Source organism: Heterodontus francisci, chromosome 48 (assembly GCF_036365525.1).
Source record: "Heterodontus francisci isolate sHetFra1 chromosome 48, sHetFra1.hap1, whole genome shotgun sequence".
In the NCBI taxonomy this organism is placed as follows: Eukaryota; Metazoa; Chordata; class Chondrichthyes; order Heterodontiformes; family Heterodontidae; genus Heterodontus; species Heterodontus francisci.
Genome location: NC_090418.1, coordinates 12,340,646 through 12,355,477, shown reverse-complemented (window position 1 = coordinate 12,355,477; position 14,832 = coordinate 12,340,646). Strand labels below are relative to the sequence as shown.

Sequence of the window (14,832 nt, the reverse complement as noted above, 5' to 3'; positions counted from 1 at the left end):
GATTTTGTGTCTAACAGGACTGAGTGTCCCAGCACTGATTTTGTGTCTAACAGGACTGAGTGTCCCAGCACTGATTTTGTGTCTAACAGGACTGAGTGTCCCAGCACTGACTGTGTGTGTATAACACGACTGAGTGTCCCAGCACTGATTTTGTGTCTAACAGGACTGAGTGTCCCAGCACTGATTTTGTGTCTAACAGGACTGAGTGTCCCAGCACTGATTTTGTGTCTAACAGGACTGAGTGTCCCAGCACTGACTGTGTGTGTGTAACAGGACTGAGTGTCCCAGCACTGACTGTGTGTCCAACAGGACTGAATGTTCCAGCAGTGATTGTGTGTGTATAACAGGTCTGAGTGTTCCAGCACTGATTGTGTGTGTATAACAGGACTGAGTGTCCCAGCACTGACTGTGTGTGTATAACAGGACTGAGTGTTCCAGCACTGACTGTGTGTGTGTGTAACAGGACTGAGTGTCCCAGCACTGACTGTGTGTGTATAACAGGACTGAGTGTCCCAGCACTGATTGTGTGTGTATAACAGGACTGAGTGTCCCAGCACTGACTGTGTGTGTATAACAGGACTGAGTGTCCCAGCACTGACTGTGTGTGTCTAACAGGACTGAGTGTCCCAGCACTGACTGTGTGTGGATAACAGGACTGAGTGTCCCAGCACTGACTGTGTGTGTATAACAGGACTGAGTGTCCCAGCAGTGACTGTGTTTATAACAGGACTGAGTGTCCCAGCATTGACTGTGTGTCTCTAACAGGACTGAGTGTCCCAGCAGTGATTGTGTGTGTATAACAGGACTGAGTGTTCCAGCACTGACCGTGCTTGTATAACAGGACTGAGTGTCCCAGCACTGACTGTGTGTCCAACAGGACTGAGTGTCCCAGCACTGACTGTGTGTCTAACAGGACTGAGTGTCCCAGCACTGGCTGTGTGAGTGTAACAGGACTGAGTGTCCCAGCACTGACCGTGCTTGTATAACAGGACTGAGTGTCCCAGCACTGACTGTGTGTCGAACAGGACTGAGTGTCCCAGCACTGGCTGTGTGTGCATAACAGGACTGAGTGTCCCAGCACTGACTGTGTGTGTATAACAGGACTGAGTGTCCCAGCACTGACTGTGTGTCTAACTGGCCTGAGTGTCCCAGCACTGACTGTGGGTGTATAACAGGACTGAGTGTTCCAGCACTGATTGTGTGTGTATAACAGGACTGAATGTCCCAGCACTGATTGTGTGTTTATAAAAGGACTGAGTGTCCCAGCACTGACTGTGTGTTTATAACAGGACTGAGTGTCCCAGCACTGACTGTGTGTTTATAACAGGACTGAGTGTCCCAGCACTGAGTGTGTGTCTAACAGGACTGAGTGTCCCAGCACTGACTGTGTGTGGATAACAGGACTGAGTGTCCCAGCACTGACTGTGTGTGTATAACAGGACTGAGTGTCCCAGCAGTGACTGTGTTTATAACAGGACTGAGTGTCCCAGCACTGACTGTGTGTGTCTAACAGGACTGAGTGTCCCAGCAGTGATTGTGTGTGTATAACAGGACTGAGTGTTCCAGCACTGACCGTGCTTGTATAACAGGACTGAGTGTCCCAGCACTGACTGTGTGTCGAACAGGACTGAGTGTCCCAGCACTGGCTGTGTGAGTGTAACAGGACTGAGTGTCCCAGCACTGACCGTGCTTGTATAACAGGACTGAGTGTCCCAGCACTGACTGTGTGTCGAACTGGACTGAGTGTCCCAGCACTGGCTGTGTGTGCATAACAGGACTGAGTGTCCCAGCACTGACTGTTTTTGTATAACAGGACTGAGTGTCCCAGCACTGACTGTGTGTCTAACTGGCCTGAGTGTCCCAGCACTGACTGTGGGTGTATAACAGGACTGAGTGTTCCAGCACTGATTGTGTGTGTATAACAGGACTGAATGTCCCAGCACTGATTGTGTGTTTATAACAGGACTGAGTGTCCCAGCACTGACTGTGTGTTTATAACAGGACTGAGTGTCCCAGCACTGACTGTGTGTTTATAACAGGACTGAGTGTCCCAGCACTGAGTGTGTGTCTAACAGGACTGAGTGTCCCAGCACTGGCTGTGTGCATAACAGGACTGAGTGTTCCAGCACTGATTTTGTGTATAACAGGACTGAGTGTCCCAGCACTGACTGTGTGTGTATCACAGGACTGAGTGTCCCATCACTGACTGTGTGTGTATAACAGGACTGAGTGTCCCAGCACTGAATGTGTGTGTTTTACAGGACTGAGTGTCCCAGCACTGACTGTGTGTGTTTTACAGGACTGAGTGTCCCAGCATTAACTGTGTGTGTATAACAGGACTGAGTGTCCCAGCATTGACTGTGTGTTTATAACAGGACTGAGTGTCCCAGCACTGACTGTGTGTTTATAACAGGACTGAGTGTCCCAGCACTGACTGTGTGTGGATAACAGGACTGAGTGTCCCAGCATTGACTATGTGTTTATAACAGGACTGAGTGTCCCAGCACGGACTGTGTGTGGATAACAGGACTGAGTGTCCCAGCATTGACTGTGTGTTTATAACAGGACTGAGTGTCCCAGCACGGACTATGTATTTATAACAGGACTGAGTGTCCCAGCACTGACTGTGTGTTTATAACAGGACTGAGTGTCCCAGCACTGACTGTGTGTGTATAACAGGACTGAGTGTCCCAGCACTGACTGTGTGTGTATAACAGGACTGTGTGTCCCATCACTGACTATGTGTAAATAACAGGACTGAGTGTCCCAGCACTGATTTTGTGTCTAACAGGTTTGAGTGTTCCAGCAGTGATTGTGTGTGTCTAACAGGACTGAGTGTCCCAGCACTGACTGTGTGTGTATAACAGACCTGAGTGTCCCAGCACAGACTGTGTGTGTATAACAGGACTGAGTGTCCCAGCACTGAATGTGTGTGTTTTACAGGACTGAGTGTCCCAGCACTGACTGTGTGTGTTTTACAGGACTGAGTGTCCCAGCATTAACTGTGTGTGTATAACAGGACTGAGTGTCCCAGCATTGACTGTGTGTTTATAACAGGACTGAGTGTCCCAGCACTGACTGTGTGTTTATAACAGGACTGAGTGTCCCAGCACGGACTATGTGTTTATAACAGGACTGAGTGTCCCAGCACTGACTGTGTGTGTCTAACAGGACTGAGTGTCCCAGCACTGACTGTGTGTGTCTAACAGGACTGAGTGTCCCAGCATTGACTGTGTGTGTCTAACAGGACTGAGTGTCCCAGCATTGACTGTGTGTTTATAACAGGACTGAGTGTCCCAGCACTGACTGTGTGTGTATAACAGGACTGTGTGTCCCAGCACTGACTGTGTGTAAATAACAGGACTGAGTGTCCCAGCACTGATTTTGTGTCTAACAGGTTTGAGTGTTCCAGCAGTGATTGTGTGTGTATAACAGGACTGTGTGTCCCAGCACTGACTGTGTGTAAATAACAGGACTGAGTGTCCCAGCACTGATTTTGTGTCTAACAGGTTTGAGTGTTCCAGCAGTGATTGTGTGTGTCTAACAGGACTGAGTGTCCCAGCACTGACTGTGTGTGTATAACAGACCTGAGTGTCCCAGCACTGATTTTGTGTGTCTAACAGGACTGAGTGTCCCAGCATTGACTGTGTGTTTCTAACAGGACTGAGTGTCCCAGCACTGACTGTGTGTGTACAACAGGACTGAGTGTCCCAGCACTGACTGTGTGTGTATCACAGGACTGAGTGTCCCAGCACTGACTGTGTGTGTAGCACAGGACTGAGTGTCCCAGAACTCACTGTGTGTGTAGCACAGGACTGAGTGACCCAGAACTGATTGTGTGTGCATCACAGGACTGAGTGTCAGAGCACTGACTGTGTGTATATAACAGGACTGAGTGTCCCAGCACTGATTGTGTGTCTAACAGGACTGAGTGTCCCAGCACTGACTGTGGGTGTCTAACAGGACTGAGTGTCCCAGCACTGACTGTGGGTGTATAACAGGACTGAGTGTCCCAGCATTGACTGTGTATTTATAACAGGACTGAGTGTCCCAGCATTGACTGTGTATTTATAACAGGACTGAGTGTCCCAGCACTGACTGTGTGTGTATAACAGGACTGTGTCCCCCAGCACTGACTGTGTGTGTATAACAGGACTGTGTGTCCCAGCACTGATTTTGTGTATAACAGGACTGAGTGTCCCAGCACTGACTGTGTGTGTATCACAGGACTGAGTGTCCCATCACTGACTGTGTGTGTATAACAGGACTGAGTGTCCCAGCACTGAATGTGTGTGTTTTACAGGACTGAGTGTCCCAGCACTGACTGTGTGTCGAACAGGACTGAGTGTCCCAGCACTGGCTGTGTGAGTGTAACAGGACTGAGTGTCCCAGCACTGACCGTGCTTGTATAACAGGACTGAGTGTCCCAGCACTGACTGTGTGTCGAACAGGACTGAGTGTCCCAGCACTGGCTGTGTGTGCATAACAGGACTGAGTGTCCCAGCACTGACTGTGTTTGTATAACAGGACTGAGTGTCCCAGCACTGACTGTGTGTCTAACTGGCCTGAGTGTCCCAGCACTGACTGTGGGTGTATAACAGGGCTGAGTGTTCCAGCACTGATTGTGTGTGTATAACAGGACTGAATGTCCCAGCACTGATTGTGTGTTTATAACAGGACTGAGTGTCCCAGCACTGACTGTGTGTTTATAACAGGACTGAGTGTCCCAGCACTGACTGTGTGTTTATAACAGGACTGAGTGTCCCAGCACTGAGTGTGTGTCTAACAGGACTGAGTGTCCCAGCACTGGCTGTGTGCATAACAGGACTGAGTGTTCCAGCACTGATTTTGTGTTTAACAGGACTGAGTGTCCCAGCACTGACTGTGTGTGTATCACAGGACTGAGTGTCCCATCACTGACTGTGTGTGTATAACAGGACTGAGTGTCCCAGCACTGAATGTGTGTGTTTTACAGGACTGAGTGTCCCAGCACTGACTGTGTGTGTTTTACAGGACTGAGTGTCCCAGCATTAACTGTGTGTGTATAACAGGACTGAGTGTCCCAGCATTGACTGTGTGTTTATAACAGGACTGAGTGTCCCAGCACTGACTGTGTGTTTATAACAGGACTGAGTGTCCCAGCACTGACTGTGTGTGGATAACAGGACTGAGTGTCCCAGCATTGACTATGTGTTTATAACAGGACTGAGTGTCCCAGCAGGGACTGTGTGTGGATAACAGGACTGAGTGTCCCAGCATTGACTGTGTGTTTATAACAGGACTGAGTGTCCCAGCACGGACTATGTATTTATAACAGGACTGAGTGTCCCAGCACTGACTGTGTGTTTATAACAGGACTGAGTGTCCCAGCACTGACTGTGTGTGTATAACAGGACTGAGTGTCCCAGCACTGACTGTGTGTGTATAACAGGACTGTGTGTCCCATCACTGACTATGTGTAAATAACAGGACTGAGTGTCCCAGCACTGATTTTGTGTCTAACAGGTTTGAGTGTTCCAGCAGTGATTGTGTGTGTCTAACAGGACTGAGTGTCCCAGCACTGACTGTGTGTGTATAACAGACCTGAGTGTCCCAGCACAGACTGTGTGTGTATAACAGGACTGAGTGTCCCAGCACTGAATGTGTGTGTTTTACAGGACTGAGTGTCCCAGCACTGACTGTGTGTGTTTTACAGGACTGAGTGTCCCAGCATTAACTGTGTGTGTATAACAGGACTGAGTGTCCCAGCATTGACTGTGTGTTTATAACAGGACTGAGTGTCCCAGCACTGACTGTGTGTCTATAACTGGACTGAGTGTCCCAGCACGGACTATGTGTTTATAACAGGACTGAGTGTCCCAGCACTGACTGTGTGTGTCTAACAGGACTGAGTGTCCCAGCACTGACTGTGTGTGTCTAACAGGACTGAGTGTCCCAGCATTGACTGTGTGTGTCTAACAGGACTGAGTGTCCCAGCATTGACTGTGTGTTTATAACAGGACTGAGTGTCCCAGCACTGACTGTGTGTGTATAACAGGACTGTGTGTCCCAGCACTGACTGTGTGTAAATAACAGGACTGAGTGTCCCAGCACTGATTTTGTGTCTAACAGGTTTGAGTGTTCCAGCAGTGATTGTGTGTGTATAACAGGACTGTGTGTCCCAGCACTGACTGTGTGTAAATAACAGGACTGAGTGTCCCAGCACTGATTTTGTGTCTAACAGGTTTGAGTGTTCCAGCAGTGATTGTGTGTGTCTAACAGGACTGAGTGTCCCAGCACTGACTGTGTGTGTATAACAGACCTGAGTGTCCCAGCACTGATTTTGTGTGTCTAACAGGACTGAGTGTCCCAGCATTGACTGTGTGTTTCTAACAGGACTGAGTGTCCCAGCACTGACTGTGTGTGTACAACAGGACTGAGTGTCCCAGCACTGACTGTATGTGTATCACAGGACTGAGTGTCCCAGCACTGACTGTGTGTGTAGCACAGGACTGAGTGTCCCAGAACTCACTGTGTGTGTAGCACAGGACTGAGTGACCCAGAACTGATTGTGTGTGCATCACAGGACTGAGTGTCAGAGCACTGACTGTGTGTATATAACAGGACTGAGTGTCCCAGCACTGATTGTGTGTCTAACAGGACTGAGTGTCCCAGCACTGACTGTGGGTGTCTAACAGGACTGAGTGTCCCAGCACTGACTGTGGGTGTATAACAGGACTGAGTGTCCCAGCATTGACTGTGTATTTATAACAGGACTGAGTGTCCCAGCATTGACTGTGTATTTATAACAGGACTGAGTGTCCCAGCACTGACTGTGTGTGTATAACAGGACTGTGTCCCCCAGCACTGACTGTGTGTAAATAACAGGACTGAGTGTCCCAGCACTGACTTTGTGTCTAACAGGACTGAGTGTCCCAGCACTGATTTTGTGTCTAACAGGACTGAGTGTCCCAGCACTGACTGTGTGTGTGTAACAGGACTGAGTGTCCCAGCACTGACTGTGTGTGTGTAACAGGACTGAGTGTCCCAGCACTGATTTTGTGTCCAACAGGACTGAGTGTTCCAGCAGTGATTGTGTGTGTATAACAGGTCTGAGTGTTCCAGCACTGATTGTGTGTGTCTAACAGGACTGAGTGTCCCAGCACTGACTGTGTGTGTATAACAGGACTGAGTGTTCCAGCACTGACTGTGTGTGTGTAACAGGACTGAGTGTCCCAGCACTGACTGTGTGTGGATAACGGGACTGAGTGTCCCAGCACTGACTGTGTGTGTATAACAGGACTGAGTGTCCCAGCACTGACTGTGTGTGTATAACAGGACTGAGTGTCCCAGCAGTGACTGTGTTTATAACAGGACTGAGTGTCCCAGCACTGACTGTGTGTGTCTAACAGGACTGAGTGTCCCAGCAGTGATTGTGTGTGTATAACAGGACTGAGTGTTCCAGCACTGACCGTGCTTGTATAACAGGGCTGAGTGTCCCAGCACTGACTGTGTGTGTATAACAGGACTGAGTGTCCCAGCACTGATTGTGTGTCGAACAGGACTGAGTGTCCCAGCACTGACTGTGGGTGTCTAACAGGACTGAGTGTCCCAGCACTGACTGTGTGTGTATAACAGGACTGAGTGTCCCAGCATTGACTGTGTATTTATAACAGGACTGAGTGTCCCAGCATTGACTGTGTATTTATAACAGGACTGAGTGTCCCAGCACTGACTGTGTGTGTATAACAGGACTGTATCCCCCAGCACTGACTGTGTGTAAATAACAGGACTGAGTGTCCCAGCACTGATTTTGTGTCTAACAGGACTGAGTGTCCCAGTACTGACTGTGTTTATAACAGGACTGAGTGTCCCAGCACTGACTGTGTGTGTCTAACAGGACTGAGTGTCCCAGCAGTGATTGTGTGTGTATAACAGGTCTGAGTGTTCCAGCACTGATTGTGTGTGTATAACAGGACTGAGTGTCCCAGCACTGACTGTGTGTGTATAACAGGACTGAGTGTTCCAGCACTGACTGTGTGTGTCTAACAGGACTGAGTGTCCCAGCACTGACTGTGTGTGGATAACAGGACTGAGTGTCCCAGCACTGACTGTGTGTGTATAACAGGACTGAGTGTCCCAGCAGTGACTGTGTTTATAACAGGACTGAGTGTCCCAGCACTGACTGTGTGTGTCTAACAGGACTGAGTGTCCCAGCAGTGATAGTGTGTGTATAACAGGACTGAGTGTTCCAGCACTGACCGTGCTTGTATAACAGGACTGAGTGTCCCAGCACTGACTGTGTGTCTAACAGGACTGAGTGTCCCAGCACTGGCTGTGTGAGTGTAACAGGACTGAGTGTCCCAGCACTGACCGTGCTTTTATAACAGGACTGAGTGTCCCAGCACTGACTGTGTGTCGAACAGGACTGAGTGTCCCAGCACTGGCTGTGTGTGCATAACAGGACTGAGTGTCCCAGCACTGACTGTGTGTGTATAACAGGACTGAGTGTTCCAGCACTGACTGTGTGTCTAACTGGCCTGATTGTCCCAGCACTGACTGTGTGTGTATAACAGGACTGAGTGTCCCAGCACTGACTGTGTGTTTATAACAGGACTGAGTGTCCCAGCACTGACTGTGTGTTTATTACAGGACTGAGTGTCCCAGCACTGAGTGTGTGTCTAACAGGACTGAGTGTCCCAGCACTGGCTGTGTGCATAACAGGACTGAGTGTTCCAGCACTGATTTTGTGTATAACAGGACTGAGTGTCCCAGCACTGATTGTGTGTGTATCACAGGACTGAGTGTCCCAGCACTGACTGTGTGTGTATAACAGGACTGAGTGTCCCAGCACTGAATGTGTGTGTTTTACAGGACTGAGTGTCCCAGCATTAACTGTGTGTGTATAACAGGACTGAGTGTCCCAGCATTGACTGTGTGTTTATAACAGGACTGAGTGTCCCAGCACTGACTGTGCGTTTATAACAGGACTGAGTGTCCCAGCACGGACTATGTGTTTATAACAGGACTGAGTGTCCCAGCACTGACTGTGTGTGTCTAACAGGACTGAGTGTCCCAGCACTGACTGTGTGTGTCTAACAGGACTGAGTGTCCCAGCATTGACTGTGTGTTTATAACAGGACTGAGTGTCCCAGCACTGACTGTGTGTGTATAACAGGACTGTGTGTCCCAGCACTGACTGTGTGTAAATAACAGGACTGAGTGTCCCAGCACTGATTTTGTGTCTAACAGGACTGAGTGTCCCAGCACTGACTGTGGGTGTATAACAGGACTGAGTGTCCCAGCATTGACTGTGTATTTATAACAGGACTGAGTGTCCCAGCATTGACTGTGTATTTATAACAGGACTGAGTGTCCCAGCACTGACTGTGTGTGTATAACAGGACTGTGTCCCCCAGCACTGACTGTGTGTAAATAACAGGACTGAGTGTCCCAGCACTGACTTTGTGTCTAACAGGACTGAGTGTCCCAGCACTGATTTTGTGTCTAACAGGACTGAGTGTCCCAGCACTGACTGTGTGTGTGTAACAGGACTGAGTGTCCCAGCACTGACTGTGTGTGTGTAACAGGACTGAGTGTCCCAGCACTGATTTTGTGTCCAACAGGACTGAGTGTTCCAGCAGTGATTGTGTGTGTATAACAGGTCTGAGTGTTCCAGCACTGATTGTGTGTGTCTAACAGGACTGAGTGTCCCAGCACTGACTGTGTGTGTATAACAGGACTGAGTGTTCCAGCACTGACTGTGTGTGTGTAACAGGACTGAGTGTCCCAGCACTGACTGTGTGTGGATAACGGGACTGAGTGTCCCAGCACTGACTGTGTGTGTATAACAGGACTGAGTGTCCCAGCACTGACTGTGTGTGTATAACAGGACTGAGTGTCCCAGCAGTGACTGTGTTTATAACAGGACTGAGTGTCCCAGCACTGACTGTGTGTGTCTAACAGGACTGAGTGTCCCAGCAGTGATTGTGTGTGTATAACAGGACTGAGTGTTCCAGCACTGACCGTGCTTGTATAACAGGGCTGAGTGTCCCAGCACTGACTGTGTGTGTATAACAGGACTGAGTGTCCCAGCACTGATTGTGTGTCGAACAGGACTGAGTGTCCCAGCACTGACTGTGGGTGTCTAACAGGACTGAGTGTCCCAGCACTGACTGTGTGTGTATAACAGGACTGAGTGTCCCAGCATTGACTGTGTATTTATAACAGGACTGAGTGTCCCAGCATTGACTGTGTATTTATAACAGGACTGAGTGTCCCAGCACTGACTGTGTGTGTATAACAGGACTGTATCCCCCAGCACTGACTGTGTGTAAATAACAGGACTGAGTGTCCCAGCACTGATTTTGTGTCTAACAGGACTGAGTGTCCCAGTACTGACTGTGTTTATAACAGGACTGAGTGTCCCAGCACTGACTGTGTGTGTCTAACAGGACTGAGTGTCCCAGCAGTGATTGTGTGTGTATAACAGGTCTGAGTGTTCCAGCACTGATTGTGTGTGTATAACAGGACTGAGTGTCCCAGCACTGACTGTGTGTGTATAACAGGACTGAGTGTTCCAGCACTGACTGTGTGTGTCTAACAGGACTGAGTGTCCCAGCACTGACTGTGTGTGGATAACAGGACTGAGTGTCCCAGCACTGACTGTGTGTGTATAACAGGACTGAGTGTCCCAGCAGTGACTGTGTTTATAACAGGACTGAGTGTCCCAGCACTGACTGTGTGTGTCTAACAGGACTGAGTGTCCCAGCAGTGATAGTGTGTGTATAACAGGACTGAGTGTTCCAGCACTGACCGTGCTTGTATAACAGGACTGAGTGTCCCAGCACTGACTGTGTGTCTAACAGGACTGAGTGTCCCAGCACTGGCTGTGTGAGTGTAACAGGACTGAGTGTCCCAGCACTGACCGTGCTTTTATAACAGGACTGAGTGTCCCAGCACTGACTGTGTGTCGAACAGGACTGAGTGTCCCAGCACTGGCTGTGTGTGCATAACAGGACTGAGTGTCCCAGCACTGACTGTGTGTGTATAACAGGACTGAGTGTTCCAGCACTGACTGTGTGTCTAACTGGCCTGATTGTCCCAGCACTGACTGTGTGTGTATAACAGGACTGAGTGTCCCAGCACTGACTGTGTGTTTATAACAGGACTGAGTGTCCCAGCACTGACTGTGTGTTTATTACAGGACTGAGTGTCCCAGCACTGAGTGTGTGTCTAACAGGACTGAGTGTCCCAGCACTGGCTGTGTGCATAACAGGACTGAGTGTTCCAGCACTGATTTTGTGTATAACAGGACTGAGTGTCCCAGCACTGATTGTGTGTGTATCACAGGACTGAGTGTCCCAGCACTGACTGTGTGTGTATAACAGGACTGAGTGTCCCAGCACTGAATGTGTGTGTTTTACAGGACTGAGTGTCCCAGCATTAACTGTGTGTGTATAACAGGACTGAGTGTCCCAGCATTGACTGTGTGTTTATAACAGGACTGAGTGTCCCAGCACTGACTGTGCGTTTATAACAGGACTGAGTGTCCCAGCACGGACTATGTGTTTATAACAGGACTGAGTGTCCCAGCACTGACTGTGTGTGTCTAACAGGACTGAGTGTCCCAGCACTGACTGTGTGTGTCTAACAGGACTGAGTGTCCCAGCATTGACTGTGTGTTTATAACAGGACTGAGTGTCCCAGCACTGACTGTGTGTGTATAACAGGACTGTGTGTCCCAGCACTGACTGTGTGTAAATAACAGGACTGAGTGTCCCAGCACTGATTTTGTGTCTAACAGGTTTGAGTGTTCCAGCAGTGATTGTGTGTGTCTAACAGGACTGAGTGTCCCAGCACTGACTGTGTGTGTATAACAGACCTGAGTGTCCCAGCACTGATTTTGTGTGTCTAACAGGACTGAGTGTCCCAGCATTGACTGCGTGTTTCTAACAGGACTGAGTGTCCCAGCACAGACTGTGTGTGTATAACAGGACTGAGTGTCCCAGCACTGACTGTGTGTGCATAACAGGACTGAGTGTCCCAGCACTGACTGTGTGTGTATCACAGGACTGAGTGTCCCAGCACTGACTGTGTGTGTAGCACAGGACTGAGTGTCCCAGAACTCACTGTGTGTGTAGCACAGGACTGAGTGTCCCAGAACTGATTGTGTGTGCATCACAGGACTGAGTGTCAGAGCACTGACTGTGTGTATATAACAGGACTGAGTGTCCCAGCACTGATGGTGTGTCTAACAGGACTGAGTGTCCCAGCACTGACTGTGGGTGTCTAACAGGACTGAGTGTCCCAGCACTGACTGTGGGTGTATAACAGGACTGAGTGTCCCAGCATTGACTGTGTATTTATAACAGGACTGAGTGTCCCAGCATTGACTGTGTATTTATAACAGGACTGAGTGTCCCAGCACTGACTGTGTGTGTGTAACAGGACTGTGTCCCCCAGCACTGACTGTGTGTAAATAACAGGACTGAGTGTCCCAGCACTGATTTTGTGTCTAACAGGACTGAGTGTCCCAGCACTGATTTTGTGTCTAACAGGACTGAGTGTCCCAGCACTGACTGTGTGTGTGTAACAGGACTGAGTGTCCCAGCACTGACTGTGTGTGTGTAACAGGACTGAGTGTCCCAGCACTGATTTTGTGTCCAACAGGACTGAGTGTTCCAGCAGTGATTGTGTGTGTATAACAGGTCTGAGTGTTCCAGCACTGATTGTGTGTGTCTAACAGGACTGAGTGTCCCAGCACTGACTGTGTGTGTATAACAGGACTGAGTGTTCCAGCACTGACTGTGTGTGTGTAACAGGACTGAGTGTCCCAGCACTGACTGTGTGTGGATAACAGGACTGAGTGTCCCAGCACTGACTGTGTGTGTATAACAGGACTGAGTGTCCCAGCACTGACTGTGTGTGTATAACAGGACTGAGTGTCCCAGCAGTGACTGTGTTTATAACAGGACTGAGTGTCCCAGCACTTACTGTGTGTGTCTAACAGGACTGAGTGTCCCAGCAGTGATTGTGTGTGTATAACAGGACTGAGTGTTCCAGCACTGACCGTGCTTGTATAACAGGGCTGAGTGTCCCAGCACTGACTGTGTGTGTATAACAGGACTGAGTGTCCCAGCACTGATTGTGTGTCGAACAGGACTGAGTGTCCCAGCACTGACTGTGGGTGTCTAACAGGACTGAGTGTCCCAGCACTGACTGTGTGTGTATAACAGGACTGAGTGTCCCAGCATTGACTGTGTATTTATAACAGGACTGAGTGTCCCAGCATTGACTGTGTATTTATAACAGGACTGAGTGTCCCAGCACTGACTGTGTGTGTATAACAGGACTGTATCCCCCAGCACTGACTGTGTGTAAATAACAGGACTGAGTGTCCCAGCACTGATTTTGTGTCTAACAGGACTGAGTGTCCCAGTACTGACTGTGTTTATAACAGGACTGAGTGTCCCAGCACTGACTGTGTGTGTCTAACAGGACTGAGTGTCCCAGCAGTGATTGTGTGTGTATAACAGGTCTGAGTGTTCCAGCACTGATTGTGTGTGTATAACAGGACTGAGTGTCCCAGCACTGACTGTGTGTGTATAACAGGACTGAGTGTTCCAGCACTGACTGTGTGTGTCTAACAGGACTGAGTGTCCCAGCACTGACTGTGTGTGGATAACAGGACTGAGTGTCCCAGCACTGACTGTGTGTGTATAACAGGACTGAGTGTCCCAGCAGTGACTGTGTTTATAACAGGACTGAGTGTCCCAGCACTGACTGTGTGTGTCTAACAGGACTGAGTGTCCCAGCAGTGATAGTGTGTGTATAACAGGACTGAGTGTTCCAGCACTGACCGTGCTTGTATAACAGGACTGAGTGTCCCAGCACTGACTGTGTGTCTAACAGGACTGAGTGTCCCAGCACTGGCTGTGTGAGTGTAACAGGACTGAGTGTCCCAGCACTGACCGTGCTTTTATAACAGGACTGAGTGTCCCAGCACTGACTGTGTGTCGAACAGGACTGAGTGTCCCAGCACTGGCTGTGTGTGCATAACAGGACTGAGTGTCCCAGCACTGACTGTGTGTGTATAACAGGACTGAGTGTTCCAGCACTGACTGTGTGTCTAACTGGCCTGATTGTCCCAGCACTGACTGTGGGTGTATAACAGGACTGAGTGTTCCAGCACTGATTGTGTGTGTATAACAGGACTGAATGTCCCAGCACTGATTGTGTGTTTATAACAGGACTGAGTGTCCCAGCACTGACTGTGTGTTTATAACAGGACTGAGTGTCCCAGCACTGACTGTGTGTTTATTACAGGACTGAGTGTCCCAGCACTGAGTGTGTGTCTAACAGGACTGAGTGTCCCAGCACTGGCTGTGTGCATAACAGGACTGAGTGTTCCAGCACTGATTTTGTGTATAACAGGACTGAGTGTCCCAGCACTGATTGTGTGTGTATCACAGGACTGAGTGTCCCAGCACTGACTGTGTGTGTATAACAGGACTGAGTGTCCCAGCACTGAATGTGTGTGTTTTACAGGACTGAGTGTCCCAGCATTAACTGTGTGTGTATAACAGGACTGAGTGTCCCAGCATTGACTGTGTGTTTATAACAGGACTGAGTGTCCCAGCACTGACTGTGTGTTTATAACAGGACTGAGTGTCCCAGCACGAACTATGTGTTTATAACAGGACTGAGTGTCCCAGCACTGACTGTGTGTGTCTAACAGGACTGAGTGTCCCAGCACTGACTGTGTGTGTCTAACAGGACTGAGTGTCCCAGCATTGACTGTGTGTTTATAACAGGACTGAGTGTCCCAGCACTGACTGTGTGTGTATAACA

The 14,832-nt window shown here is 49.2% G+C and overlaps 1 protein-coding gene across 2 annotated transcripts in view; it reads left to right on the top strand.

Moving 5' to 3' along the window:
• The window catches only part of LOC137357538 (neuronal tyrosine-phosphorylated phosphoinositide-3-kinase adapter 1-like), a 272,550-nt gene that overhangs the window by 119,524 nt on the left and 138,194 nt on the right, over positions 1–14,832 (top strand). The gene's annotated exons all lie outside the window — the stretch shown is intronic.